Below are 15464 nucleotides of genomic sequence, written 5' to 3' on the forward strand. Positions count from 1 at the left end.
CATGAAAGGTATAGGTTATTGTTAGTCAGGGTCATTCTTTCGTAGGGATTATTGAAGGTCAGATTGCGTTGGGCTAAATAATATTGTGTGTCAGTTTAGGGATGATCAGAATAAGTAAAGAGAAAACTGTTTGAGAAAATTGAGATTTCCTCAGCTGTTTGAAAATCAGATAACCTAGAAGTTTACCAGCAAATTCATTCTTAATTTTCAAAGGGGACGTTTCAAGCCGGCCGGTGAGGCCGAGCGGTTCTAGGCGCTTCCGTCAGGAACCGCGTGACCACTAGTGTCGCAGGTTCGAATCCTGACTCGGGCATGGATATTGTGTGATGTCCTTAGGTTGGTTAGGTTTAATTAGTTCTAAGTTCTAGGGGACTGATGACCTCAGATGTTAAGTCCCAAGGTGCTCAGAACCATCTGAACCATTTCTTTCAAAGTCTTTATTCGTCGCCGCTATTTTAGCATAAAAATGGGGATCGAATTGTTACGTAAGTGATAACGTAAAGTAATTGACTAACAATTCAGTTGATCATGACAAGGGAGCATCGATGATGCTGTATAGCGGTCGCGAACTTCCAACGAAGTTATTGTCCATAGTTAGTTACCAACAAATCTACAAATAGACATGTCGTTACTAAAGACCATTCGCAGATAAAACGAGCAGAGCATAGTATGTTATCACTCTAGAAAACGCTCTTAAAATAATGCCATCTGAATCGCTACGGCATGGTGCTGTGATAGATTCCTCGAGTAACGTACAGCTACATTTCTTGGCTTGTCGTTACCGAAGCTAGTGCTGGTTTTTATCGTACATGAGTGGCTGCAGTTTCATATGAGTCTACTACTGAAGTCTCGATGTCTTGGTTTCATTTCCTTCACTTATACTTCCCACATTCCATCCCCGACCCTCCCTTTCTCTCTCTCTCTCTCTCTCGTCTCTCTCTCTTCACCCCCACCCCTCTTTCTCTCCGCCGCTGCTAGTGTCGGCTCGCATCAGCATCCACTGTGCAGCGGGGCAGGAAATGGACATCGCCTCGACGTAGAGAGGAGGACGTTAGCGACACGGGAGGGGGGGGGGGGGGTGTAGTTTCAGCAGGATTATGCGTACCGGCTGTGACACGCTGTCCTCATTCATTTCCATAATTCAGACATCTGCTTAGATGTGGACTAACATGTTTAATTTACGCTCCTGCTATGAAATATCGTACTGAGTTCCGTAATGGCAGAACGTAATTTCTAGTTACTTCGTGCTGCCGCCAATAAATCTTCTCAGGTAATATTCCCTTAAATAATTTTGTCAAGTGTTCTCATTTGCTAGCTGATGAACAGTTTACATGTAATACGCACCGCAAAACATCTCACACTTCATAAAAGATTGTATTATATTTCCCTGTGCCGCAGCGGACTATAAAAGAAGGATGTCAAACACCTTTCGTCCGACTAATTTACAAACAGTTATTTTATTTGGCCACCACTTTCGGCGATTTAGTATGCCAATCTTCACGCCCCTGACCGAAGTGTAGGATAATTCCAACCTCAGTTCCGGTCTAAATAGCGGCCAGCATTCAAACATTGGTATCTGTAGATTTTTGTTGCTCCAGCACTGTAGCAACCACAAATCTACAGATACCAATATCTCAATGCTGGCACGTTTTTGACCGGAACCGAGGTTTGTATTTTCCTACACGTCGGTAAGGGAGGTGAAGAAGGCATGGTAAATCCCAGAAAGTGGTAGCCAAATAAAATACCTTTTTGGAAATTAGATGGCTGAAAGGTGTTTGATTCGACATGCTGTAGCGAACAGCCAAGTCCCGCAACCATCTCAGGAAAGGTGGACACACAGAGATAAAACAGAAAGTTTGCATCGACGTCCCTTTCATAAGACTTCTGCAGTGTTATGACTCCGCAGAAGGTAGAGAGAACCTCATTCCCAGATTTCTAAAGTCATTGAGTGAAGTGACAGAAACAACGACAGGAAGACTTTTGAAACTAGGTGTGCAGAATCTATGATGCTGGTGACATACCATTACACTTTCGGAATAATAACATCATTACAGTTAGCAGGATACCAAGAGCAAAAAAAATGGTTCAAATGGCTCTGAGCACTATGGGACTTAACATCTGTGGTCATTAGTCCCCTAGAACTTAGAACTACGTAAACCTAACTAACCTAAGGACATCATACACATCCATGCCCGAGGCAGGTTTCGAACCTGCGACCGGAGCGGTCACGCGGTTCCAGACTGAAGCGCGTAGACCGCACGGCCACACCGGCTACCAAGAGCAGGTAGGAGTTAGTTATCGTACAGTCAGCTTGTCAATTCGCAGTTGCTGACAGAAATAATATGCAGAAGAAAGGAAAAGAAAACTGAGGGGAGAAAAAGAAGCAGTTCTTACGTTTCGCTTGATATTGGAAGCAGGTCTTAAGAAACAGCAAGACAGTTTCATTGGACATGTCGACCTAGAAAAAGTGTAAAATGGTGCAAGATACTGGAAATTCTCAGAAAACAGGTGCATAGCTCTAGGGTAAGGCGAGTTATGTACAGTATTTACAACAGTCTAGAAGGAGCAATAAGACTGGAAGATCTATAAAAAAGGTTCTTGGATTAAAAATTAAAAATAGTTTAAGACGGAAAACAACATTTCCCCCTTTGGGTCCAATCTGTACACAGGGGAACCAATGACGTAAAGTAGAAATCAGCAGTGGAATTAAAGTTCAAGGTGAAATATTTCCCATGCTCAAATTGACTGATGACATTGTTAGCCCTAGTCAAAGCAAGAAAAATTACACGCCATACTGAATGAATTGAACAGTCTACCGAGCACGCACCACAGATTAAGAGTAAACCGGAGAAATATGAAAGTAATGAGAAACAGCAGGAGAGAGATTAGTATAAACTTGATATCAGAATTAGGGACCACGAAATACAAGTCGTGAAGGAACTGTGCTACTGTAGGACCAAAATAACGCTTGATGGACGGAGCAACGAAGACATAAAAACTTGACTAGCACGGAAATGAGGGAATTCTTGGACAAAAGAAGTCTGCTATTTTCTAAAATTGACCTGAATGTGAGGAATAAAGTTCTGACAATTTATACCTTGAGGGCAGAATTGTATGGAAGAGAATCGTCATCTGCGGGAAAATAATGACGCTGAAGACCAAGTGACGGTAAAAAACGAAATGAGGCCGTTCTCTGCATAATCAGCGAAGATAGGAATATATGGAAAACACTGACAAGAGGATAGCACAGGGTAATAGTACGTATGCTAATACGCCAGGGAATAACTATCATGGTACTGGCCTGACTGGCAGATGATGAAGACAACTGAGGAAGGCAGAGACTGCAAAAATGTCCAAGAATTATAATAATTGAAGGTGCCGTGTGTACGTGCACACTGAGCTGAAAAGGTTGACACAGCAAAGGAGTAGTAGTGGTCACACACAACCAGTCAGATGACTGATGATCCAGGGATATAAATGCTTCCGAATAACATTCTCTGATAGCACCTGTAAATATATTGGCGGTAATTACGTGAAAGTAGCAAATAATACCCTTCGCAATAAATAGGTGCCACACCCATTCACAGCTTCCTTCTGCATCATTGAGGTATTTCAGATGCCGATTTTTAGAGCAAGTTGAGGTTGTAATATCTGTAGAACAGCTAAGCAGCACGTATTGGAGTATTCATAACAAGTACCAGAGATGTTAGTAATTAGTTATTATATTTTTATAATGAATTCGTTTGTTGGGATTTAAATATACTGTTATCTGATGTAGCCGTAGACGGTCAGCCTTAGATCCATATTGCGAGTATACGGAGAAAACAACTTGATTTTTAAAATGAATGTTCACCTGTTTTACTAAATAACCATCGTTTCTGACGTCGGAAGCTATTTAATGAGTTTTAGCATATTCACAGAGAATACATTAGATCTCAGACGATACTGCATAAGTATTAAGGATATCCATTAACCACTACTGCTGCGTTGGACTCTATTCTCCTATTTAATATTTCCTTGTGTGATGCATTGGGTCGATGTTTTAAGATGCCAGATCTGTGAATAGTGCTGAAGAATCAACAATTCGTATTTTAAAGATCTTAATTGTCCTATTGCTAAAGAGATCTGAGAACTAGATGCGTTGTCCCAACGAAAGTAATTTCTTATTTCCAAAGTAGCCCGCTTCTCACCAATATCTTTACCAAATTGATCCAGGAAACTTGGACTGTATTTTCCAGTTACTGCTTTATCATGTGGTGCCCTTCATATGAAGCCGACTTTGGCTATGTTACGTGAATAGTAATTTACTTGTTACAATCTCTATCATCAGTTAGCTTTTATCGTAACGTCGTTTGGCTGCAGATGACAAGCTACCTGCAATAAACAATACATAAGTGGTCCTGAAAAATCATGCAAACCGAGTGTGAAGGTATTAACAAAAGGGAACGAATTGTTGTTTCAACTAAATATTATCGTAATTTTGTAATCATTTAGTAAAAATGTTCACATTACAAATTAAATGAAACAGAAACCCACTGATGATTGCACAGAGGTGCCGAAACATGTTTGGGAACTTGGAAAAAACGGTGTTTTGCATAACTGGAGGGTCTTACATCCAAAAATTTTATCGTAGCAGTTGTTATGCATCTCCATTTCCTGCGATCCATTGCTTTCTTCATAATTTTGATGAATGTGCTGCCATTCATCACATCATCCTTGGTCTGAAATCTCTTCCTTCCACGCCTCCTTCTCCCTTTCACATAACCCTCTAACAACTTTTGTGTAAGCGCCTCCCTCTTTCTTAATATATGTCCAATACTAAATCATTCACTTTTTATAAACTGCATTCGGCAATTGTCTTTGCTGTCCGACCCTTATCAGTGCCTCTTCATTTTTCGCTATAGCCATTCAACTAATTCTCTCAATCCTTCGCCATATCCACATCTGAGAAGTATCTAGCCTTGCTCTGTCTGTCTTCTTCAGTGTCCACTTTTCAGCACCGTACATGGGCACACACCATAAAAGACATTTCATCCATCTCTCTGTCAAATCTTTGTCGATATTGATGAAGAGAATCCCCCTTTTCTTATAAAATGTCTCTTTTGCTGTAGCAATCCTCGTTTTATTTTTTGTGCTGCTCTCCAGCGGGTTTCTATCTTGTTGACGAGGTATTTAAACACCTGCACATGTTCCAACAGCAGTCACGAAAACAGACAACCGGCAGGAGAGGGGTGTGCTGACAACATGCACCTCCATATCTGAATCGAGTGATGCCCGTCGGCTGAGGATGAACCTCTGCGCTTTTTAAGGCCTGTTCTGGTGCAGATTAAATGTTTTTACATGCTCTGATATTTCTCCATTCAGCAGTATTTGAACCCTTTCATTTTCTCCTGTTGCCGATATTTTTGTTTCCTGTTACTGATTTTCACTCCATAAATAATATACGTAAGTCTAGGATTCTACGACCAAACTCTCTATAGTAAATTAATTCCCTTGAGGGCAACACTTGCAATAACGAATGACCAACGATTACGTGTCTCAGCTGCTGGTATATATTGATAGAAATTGACATCTGGATTTATATCTACAAAAAGTAATTACCTTTGGTGACGGCTAAATTTAAGTTAGTCACCTCTATAACGTTAAAGTCATATCTCACTGTAGGTTTAAACCAAAGCAATTTCCATTCTTCATCACAAATTAAAGACTTATAAACTTTGTATGAGACCTATTATTGCTAATCTCAGGGCACCTTTTTTAGAGTTAGTGTTTCACTGAGTTGTCACATACGGAAATCTGGAAGGCAACTTTTCAGTTGGGTGCGTTAGCGCAGTCCAGTACCTTTTGACGATTGATTTCCTGATGGCGTTGAGTGTCTCATAAGAATCTCGATTATTATTGACTTGTTTCGGAAGTTGACTATTGAAATTTGGAGAACAATTAAAGGGGTGAAAGATAGCATTCCCGTCCTGCACGTTTTTCAGTCCTAGTATCTCATCCTTGGCCTTCAGTCTCAGTGTTCGCTTATTGTAGTTGTTCACTGATACTACTGTACAAAGGAACTTCGTTTAGCGTTCTTAGCAAATAGCATTATAAGTACTTAACCTTTTAACTTCCTATTCTCACATGATACTTTAATAAACATTCTGACAGACATATTTTACATATTTTAAAATAACATGGTATATATGTATATACAAAATATATAAAAGAGAAACGCTATTAGCAAAAATTTCGAAGAGGTCTTAACTGACTTTCTGAAAATTTTTACAAGGTACTGTAATAAACCTTCGTATGGATATAGCTATACTTTTTTTTATATATGTCATTTATAGACGTATGTAATGCGTCAAAGCTTGACTTGATACTCTAATAAAATTTAGACGAACGTAGGCTATCATTTTTTTAAACGACAATGCACAGGCTTTCTGTTAACGATTGTGAGCCAGAAAAATGCTGTGCTGTGAAAGTATGCAATTTTGATATAATTTTCGTAGCCACTTTCATCAGCGATACGATTGCATGTAAAGGATTAGAAAAATTGGTTGTCCCATCTATTTTCATTCACTTTGTATGTTTTCAAACAAAAATAGTGTACACAGCTATGTGCTGTTCTGTTTTGTTCCTAGACGTCGGTTTCACAGAAATCAGAAAACTACTTCGGAAAGTTGATTCGTCCGAAGCTTTGTAATCCTACCTTTCACAAAATAAAACTATCCGAAATACTGTCATTGAAGTTACTACCAGATTCAGCATCTGGAGAGGTGTCTTTCATGCCCCGTATAGCAGTGTTCCAAACAGATGTACTCATTCATTTTAAGCGACTTCAGGTTCGAATCAAAGTTTCGTTTGCAGGCTCAAGGTCAGAGTGAGGCATAAGAGGACAGACAACAAGTGGGGGGGGGGGAGAGGAAACTGACAAAATGTGTGGTGAAAAGCAGACAGGCAGCGAGAGGAAGGGAGAGATGAGTGGGGGGGGGGGGGCGGGAGAAGGAGCTGATGGAGAAAGAGAGGAGGAATCGGGCGGAGAGAATGGGGATGAAAGCGTTTAGGACATACATCACAACTCCCACATGAATTTAGCAATTGCGAGGCATTGTTTGCTAGTACTGTATATACCAGTATTTCCCCACAGTTTACTCTTATCTTTTTCAGAATTTCTGAATGCTCATCTCATGAATGAACGGAAGAGATTGGAATTTCCGTTATGTTGGTTCCACATGACAGTTACATGCTCTTAACAACATCCACCAGATCCAAGCACAACACGAAGTTCAAATTTCAGCCAGATACAAACGTCAGTATCGTAAGTCTACTGTTCTGCACCTTTGTCCTGCAACACTTCTTGTACCATGTTGTAGCCATTACGTGTTTTTCATTAACATGCGACAGTCCTTGTTCCAGAGAACTGCTAAAATCAATTGCATTTTTTTTACAGGCTTGCAGAAAAGCAGTTGCCTACTCCAGATAAAGCTACTTGAACAGATTTTAAATTCCGCGTTTCCTTCTTGCTATAACTGTCATTTACTCGTATCAGCGTTGACTGAAGAATGAATGTACTTAATAACCTTAAATGAAGTAATTTCGGAAGACAGAATCTAATTATCCACCCAGCTTTCGTTTCAGAATCTTTCGCTTCATTTCTATCAAGATCAATGCTTGAACTCTACCATCAGCTCTTACTAACCGAAAGTGGGACTCATCCGACCAAAGCCACGGTTTTCCAGTAGTCATTGTCCAACCGATACGATCACTAGCCCAGGAGAATCGCTTCACCTGGCCACATTATTTTCTTCCACTGTTTGTAGGCTCCAGGTTTGAGTCTTTTATTTTCACAGTCCGCAGTCCGAGAGGTAAAAATCTTTTTTTACACAATTTTGAACGCTTCTCACGTAACTGTTCGTACTCTTGAGTTAGTTCGCCAACATTGCAACACTGGCTTTTTGCTACACCTTCCCAAAATTTTTACACAGTCATGGTGGGTTCTTGCGATTCCTTCTACTTCACAAAAATGACGATCAGATTGCATACAATAAGTTTGAATTTTCGTTAGAGCTATTCTAAATTCACCTTTTTAGCACTGAATGTTCTAATTAGTACAAGTCTCTAATCATTTTATAATAGAACTTTCTAAGGGCTTATAACATACTAAGTTTCCTCATGTTTGACTCAACACAAGTGATCAATGATATGATATTCTTGTACTATCCATGCCCTGAATTGATAATTTCGATCCTGATAGTTTCTTTCTATTTTTGCAGTTACATCAAATACTTTCCTCGGCAGATGGATGTTTCTTCATCTGATAAGGATGGTATATTTAGGAAATGTCTGTTGGGTAGTGGTAGATGGCTGATGAAAATCATCTGCGACCTCTTTGGCATGACAAAAATTCCTTCAGCAATGTTTTATATATTCATTTCTCACCTGGACACGTCACTGATTTCTGTCTTACCTGGACATTAAACTATTTACTTCAAATGAGAACCTAACCATTGTTGCCCACTCCCTTTAGAACTTAATTCTTCGTAACTATTTATTGCTGTCTTAAGTAAACTTTCTGAACCAAGTATGACTTGCTCGTTGTTATCGATAGTGTGAGAAATTAATTTTAAAAGCATACTGCATTTCAACAATGAAGTAATATTGGGTTTATATCCTTATCTTGTGGAAGTGCATCTCCTCTATAGCCACTTCGATTACCAAAACTTTCATGTACCTGACTCATCTGGTAGACTGAGAGTCTCCTTTAAAGTACTAGGCTGGTGCATAAGTTCGTAGCGTTTATGTTTTGCATATTGATATTCCGGTTGCTATGGGTTTACTTATTTATTGAATTTTTTTTTAATTTGTTGATCACTGTTGCTGTTTGCGTTTTCATATGGTCATTTTGTCATTCGGAGATAGTGAGTGGAGCAGTGGATGCAATAAAATGGAGTACCAAATGGAGAAATCGGAACATTTCCGATGATTTCTTCTGTTTGAGTGCTGTAGAGGGGTGACAGCAGCGGAGAGAGCCAGCAATGTTTGCACCATCCTTAGGGATAATGCTGCTGGTGAAAGCACGACAAGAAAATGGTTTTTTCGTTTTAAGGAAGATCGTTTAGTAACACTCCTCGTCCAAGAAGACATTTCGAGTTTTTAAAATACCGTTTAAACCCATTAATCCACAATGACCCACGCCACTGTACTCATCAACTAGCAGATGTACTTAACTGTGGTCATTCCACCAATGTGCAGTATCTGCAAAGAATGGATAAGGCTCAAAATTCGGATGTAAGGTTACCGCATGCTCTAAGCCAAAATCACAAAAATATATGGTCATATTTGGTCATATGTGCACCTCTGGTCTCTCGGCATAAACTGGATCTTAAATCACACTGATCTTTTCTATCCTGTATCGCTACTAGTTAACTAACACAACGAAAAGAAAGACGTGGTTGAGCCCAAACAAAACAGCGACTCCCTGAATGAAGAAAAACGCGCATCCACAAAAGTTAATCCTATACATCTGGTGGAACAGAATACTGCGAATTGCCTCCCCGAGGTGTAATCATCACTGCTGACATTTATTGTCAACAAGTTAAACGTCTTGCAAACGCAATCCAAGAACAACGACCATGAATACTACGTGAAGTGATGCTGCTCCACAATAACGTCGCCTCCCACATTCAGCTAAACTAACGAAAAACGCTATACAAGACTTGGGTTGGGAGACTATTCGACACCCACCCGATTCAGTTATCTTATGCCCTCAGGATTTAACCTTCTCCACTCTCTGTCGAACAACGTCGAAGGAACTACTTTCCAAGACAAAAATTCGCTCCGAATATGAGTCGACGAGTTTTTCGCCTCAAGGGCACGTAATTTCTACTGTCTAGGAATCGAAAACTTACCCAGCGCAGGCATTCATTTTTAGTGATGGAGAGTATATTACTGCTGATTAATGTCTTTGTTAGGTGTATCTGTTGTGTTTATTAAACTCGAGGGAAAACACTGCGAACTTATGCATCAACCCATTATATATTCCTACGTGCATGTACTCATGTATTCCGCTTCCTGACAATAATACACACTTTGTGTCTTAAATCAGACCTCCACTCTACACAAAAAGTATTAAATATACATCCGGAATCCTCGGACAGTCGAAGGATATCCAAACAAGAGGGCTATGAGATAATGCCACAAATGCCAAGCTGTGCATTCGCGCCTCCTCTGCCCGCTTATCCCTTGTCCCTTGCCAGCCAAGATAACAGCTTAACATAAACCACGAACTGCAGCAATCTGCAGCCAGTGGCTATTGCGAGAGCTTTGAAGTCTCGGACGAGACCACCTGACGAGCGTAAGGAGTTCATACTGATCACTGCAAAATATTGAAGAAGGTTATCCAGAAATGTAAACACCTGCATTATGAGAAAAAGATAAATTCGTCCAGCAATAAAATAAAAACAATATGGGATATAGTTAAGTCAGAGACAGGTAGGACCAGAAATGAGGAGGAACAAATTGCTCTAAAAATAAATGATACCCTGGTAACAAACGCATGTTGTGTTGCAAACCATTTAAACAAGTATTTTGTCTCTGTTACTGATAGTATGGGGTTGTCAGGTTCAGCAAATAATGCAATGGAATATCTGAGACCAGTGCACACAAGCAATCTCAGTAAAATGAAACTGACACTTAACTTCACCCAAAGAAATAGAATCCATCACAAAGTCCTTGAAATCAAAGCATTCTAGTGGTTGTGATAACATACAAACAAAGTTAATAAAAGAGTGTTCATGTGAGCTTAGTCATATCTTACGTTATTTGTGTAATGAATCACTTTTCACAGGAACATGTCCAGATTGGCTTAAATAAGCTGAAGTTACACCTCTCCACAAGAAAGGGGGCAAAGAAATGCCGTCAAATTACAGACTGATCTCACTTTTGCCAGATTTTTCAAAAATCTTTGAAAAGGTTATGATCAAGCTTCTACTTAAGCACCTTAGTGAAAATAACATACTGTCAGAGTCACAATGTGGGTTTCTTAAGGGTTTGATATTGAGAAACCTATTTACACTTACAGCGAAAAAGTCCTTAATTCATTGGACAACGAATTAGAGGCAACTGTCACATTCTCTGACCTGTCAAAGGTGTTTGACTGTTTGAATCACAGCATTCTATTAAGTAAATTAAAATATTATGGCGTCACTGGTAGTGCTGCAAAGTGGTTTCAGTCATATCTTACTAACAGAAAACAAAGGGTGTTATTACATAACACTTCAGCAGTAGGCAATCAGACATCATCTGACTGGGAAGAAATTATATGTGGTGTACCCCAAGGTTCCATACTAGGTCCACTACTGTTACTTGTGTATATTAATGACCTGTCATCTGTTACATTACCAGATGCCAAGTTTGTCTTATTTGCAGATGGTACAAACATTGCAATAAATAGTAAATCAAATATAAATTTAGAAAGGGCAGCTAATCAAATTTTTACTGACATTAATAAGTTATTCATAGCCAACTCACTGTCATTAAACATTGAAAAGACCCACTATATGCCGGTCAGAGCTTCAAAGAGATTTCCATCTGGTATTTGTATAAAATACGATGACATGGAAATAGGAGAAGTTGAGAGTGTAAAATTCTTGGGATTACACCTTGATAATAAATTCAGCTGGGAGTAACATACTAAGGAACTGCTAAAGCACCTGAACAAGTCTGTGTTTGCAATGTGAATGATGTCAGACATAGGAAATATAAATATAAAATAATTGACATATTTTGCTTATTTTCACTCCATATGGTATCATATTGTTAGGGTAACTCGACAAACAGTGAAACAATTTTTAGAGTACAGAAGTGTATAGTAAGAGTAATGAGTTGTCTAAATCCAACAACATCATGTCAAAACCTATTCAAAGAATTGGGCATATTAACCACAGCTTCTCAGTATATTTACTTCTTAATGAAGTTTGTTGTAAATAATACATTTCTTTTTCCAACTAACTGCTTACTACACAGTATCAATACTAGGAATAAGAACAATATACATAAAGATTTAAAATCATTTACTCTTACCCATAAAGGAGTCCAGTATTCAGCAACGCATATTTTCAATAAGTTACCAGCAACCATTAAGAGTATAGTTTCAGACAAGGCACAATTAAAACATAATTTAAAAGAATTTTTGGTGGCCAGTTCCTTGTATTCCATCCTTGAGTATTTCAACAAGTGCAGTAGACAATTCTAACGGAAATTTATTATACTTTAATTGTTGACAGTACTTGGCTGTAACAGCCAACTACCTACTATGTGAATGATGGATATATGGAAAGCAGGTATAAGTCTTAAGTCTGTAAATAGTGGAAGTTTGATTTTAAATCTTGTACTTAATCTGACTGTTCTTAACTGAGGATCACTGAAATGAATAATTTACTTAAATTTTTGACAATACTTGGTTGTAATAGCCAAGAAACAAGCACATGATGGATTTAATGAAAGCAGATGTAAGTATTAAACCTGTAAGTACTAGAAGTTTTAATTTAATTCATGTGCATAATTTTACTGTTTATTGATGGAGGATCATTAAAATGAATGAATCTCAAGTTTTTGTAATTATATTTTTGTAATGCATTTATCTGACATGTTCCTCACCCAGGAGGATTCCCTCTTTTATGGGTCTATAGAATGAATAATTAATCTAAACTAATCTTTGGTGACCAAACAGCTGTTCCCCCCAATAGCTATGGTATTCTACGTAAACAATGCTACAGAGCTTCAAAATATATGAAGAACGACATCGCGCAAGTGCTGTAATCTGTATTTATTCAGAATCACTGGTTTCAGACATGCGCTCATCTCCTGGTTTAATATTAACCTGGTAAAAAGAAGGTTCGTTGGCATCAAATACCCTATTGCAGCATTTGTCGCATATACATGTATCAATTATCTTATACAGTTTTCCATCAATAAGTGCACAGATCGATATTCCATCGAAGTGTTCCGTGTACTGCCTGACCAATATCATAAAATAGCTATGGATAAAAATGGCTGAAATACTGACTTACGTCCTTATCCATAGCTGTTTTATGCTAATGGTTCGGCCATAAAAGGAAATAAATATTTTTACAATAGTACTGCTGACCACGTACGCAGCAGAAACACACATTGTTCATCACTACATAGACCTCTGTAAAAATAACAACTACGACATTATAGCAGTGAGAAAAGAGATGGAAATTACATAGCACATCTTAAAACCAGAATGATAATCTTAGACTAGACTGGTTCGCTAAATACAGTTGCAGAATAAACTCCGTTGAGTTTCTGATAAATTAGTCATCTCAAGAAATTAATTAATGCTCACGTGTACTAAATGAAGCAACAAAAATAGTTGATTTCACCTCTCCCTATTTAACACTTTCCCAAAAATCACAGGTAACGAGGCAATTTTGCAAGTTTTGTATAGTAGTTATTTAGTTTAAATTTTATGGAGCTCAGATAGGGACAGGACAAAAGCTATGGGTTTCACAAAAATTATTCGAAATAACATTTGTCGTAACTTGAAACATTAGTTATACCCTCGAATATTTGATTCTGAACTATACCTTCCAAGTTTAAAGCTTGTGGAGCTCAGTTAGAGACAGACAAAAGCTCCAGGTTTAACGAAAACTGTTCGAAGTAACATTTGTCAAAGCTTTAGAGATTAGTTATATCTTCGAATATTTGATACTGAACTATACCTTACCTTTGTGATCAGTACTTCTCCATACCAGCAAAATATTAGGAGCTGAATGGCTGCTCCAGTGAAGTATACACAGTACCGACAGAGGGCGCCAAAGTCATTAGAAATCTGTAACATACGGCGAATGAACCAGTAACTATGTGCATCAAGTACATTGAACGTATCCTAAAATACAAATGGAATTGACTATAACGTTATTGGTTTCCATCTGCTACCCCACCCTGCCTACCTCCGATGCCTGTCCAATTGGCTCAGACTCTGGCCTGGCCGCCTCTGACACCGGGTCGGCCGACTCCGCCACCAGCTCTTGTGGAGCAACGGAACCCACACTACCCGAAAGGTACCAACGGCAGGTGAATTGGGGAACTACTGCCCTATTAGCTTTACAGCTCGTGCATCTATATTTCTGGCAACAGTAATATACAGAAGAAAGGGAAACGCAACTGAGGAAATGTTAGATGACTAATTATTTGGTCTTACCGAACATAAAGGCGGGAAAGGGAGTCTCACTAAATCTGATTATGACAATAAATTCACTGCACAAAAATAGTGAAAGAAGGATCTGTACTGTAAGAAATGGGACAGAATATGCTGATATTAATCAAGGAGTCGAGACAAGGCTGCCAATTGTACCCCACCCTACCTCTACATCTACAACTACATCTACATGGCTGCTTTGCAAATCACCTTTAGGTACCTAGCGGAGGATTCGTCGAACCACCAACAATTCTATAAGTCCACTCTCTAACAGCGTGCAGAAGAAAGGAGCACCTATATCAATCCATGCGAGCTCACATTTCTCTTATTATATTATGATGACGTTCTTCGCTATATAAGTTAGCGTCAACAAAATGTCTTTGCATCCGAAGGAGAAAGTTGGTGACTGAAATTTCGTGAGGAGATACCGACGTCTTTATTTTGATGATATCCACGCGAAATACTTTATCATACCCGTGACAGTCTCTCCAATATTTCTTGATAGTACGAAAGGTGGTGCTCTTCTTTGAACTTTCTCAATGTACCCCAATAACCCTATCGGTTTATGATCCCACACCGCGCAGTGGTACTCCAAAGCAGGACGGCCAAGCGTAGTAGATCTGTTGCATCTTCTAAGTGATCTGCCAATAAACTACCATCTTTGGTTCACCTTCACCGCAGAATTTTGTATGTGGTTTTCGAATTTAAATTGTTGGTAATTGTAATTCCAAGATATTTAGTTGAAATTACGGTCTTTAGATTTAACCGATTTTTCGTGTAACCGAAATTTAACGGATTTCTATTTTCACTCTTGTGGATGAACTCATATTTTCCATTACTTAGGATCAATTCCCAATTTCCGTATCGTAAAGATATCGTATCTAAATTCTTTTGCAAGGTTTAGATCTTCTGATGACTTTAGTAGACGATAAACGACAGTAACCTCTGCAAAGAATGTAAGTGGCTGCTCAGACTGTCCCCTAAATCGTTTATATAAACGAGGAAAAAAAGAGGGTATATAAAATTACCTTTGGGAACGCCAGATATCTTTCTGTTTTTACTCGATGACTTTCCGTCAGTTACTGTGAATTGTTACCTCACTGACAAGAATTGACGAAACAAGTCGTATAACTGACACGATTCTCCTTAAACACGTAATCTGATTACAAGCCGCTTATGAAGTACGGTGTCGAAAGCCTTCTGGAAATCTAGCTATACGGAATCAATGTGGAAGCTTTTGCCGATAGCACTC

General features: G+C 38.8%; 1 protein-coding gene across 1 annotated transcript in view; it reads right to left on the reverse strand.

Annotated features, from left to right (window-relative positions):
* The window catches only part of LOC126088108 (odorant receptor 49a-like), a 140119-nt gene extending 126281 nt beyond the window's left edge, over nt 1–13838 (reverse strand). The window contains exon 1 of the mRNA XM_049906202.1: nt 13739–13838. The gene's annotated coding sequence lies outside the window, so the exon portion shown is untranslated. The remainder of the gene's footprint in view (nt 1–13738) is intronic.
* Nucleotides 13839–15464: the final 1626 nt, after the last annotated feature.

Source organism: Schistocerca cancellata, chromosome 6 (assembly GCF_023864275.1).
Source record: "Schistocerca cancellata isolate TAMUIC-IGC-003103 chromosome 6, iqSchCanc2.1, whole genome shotgun sequence".
NCBI classification, from domain to species: Eukaryota; Metazoa; Arthropoda; class Insecta; order Orthoptera; family Acrididae; genus Schistocerca; species Schistocerca cancellata.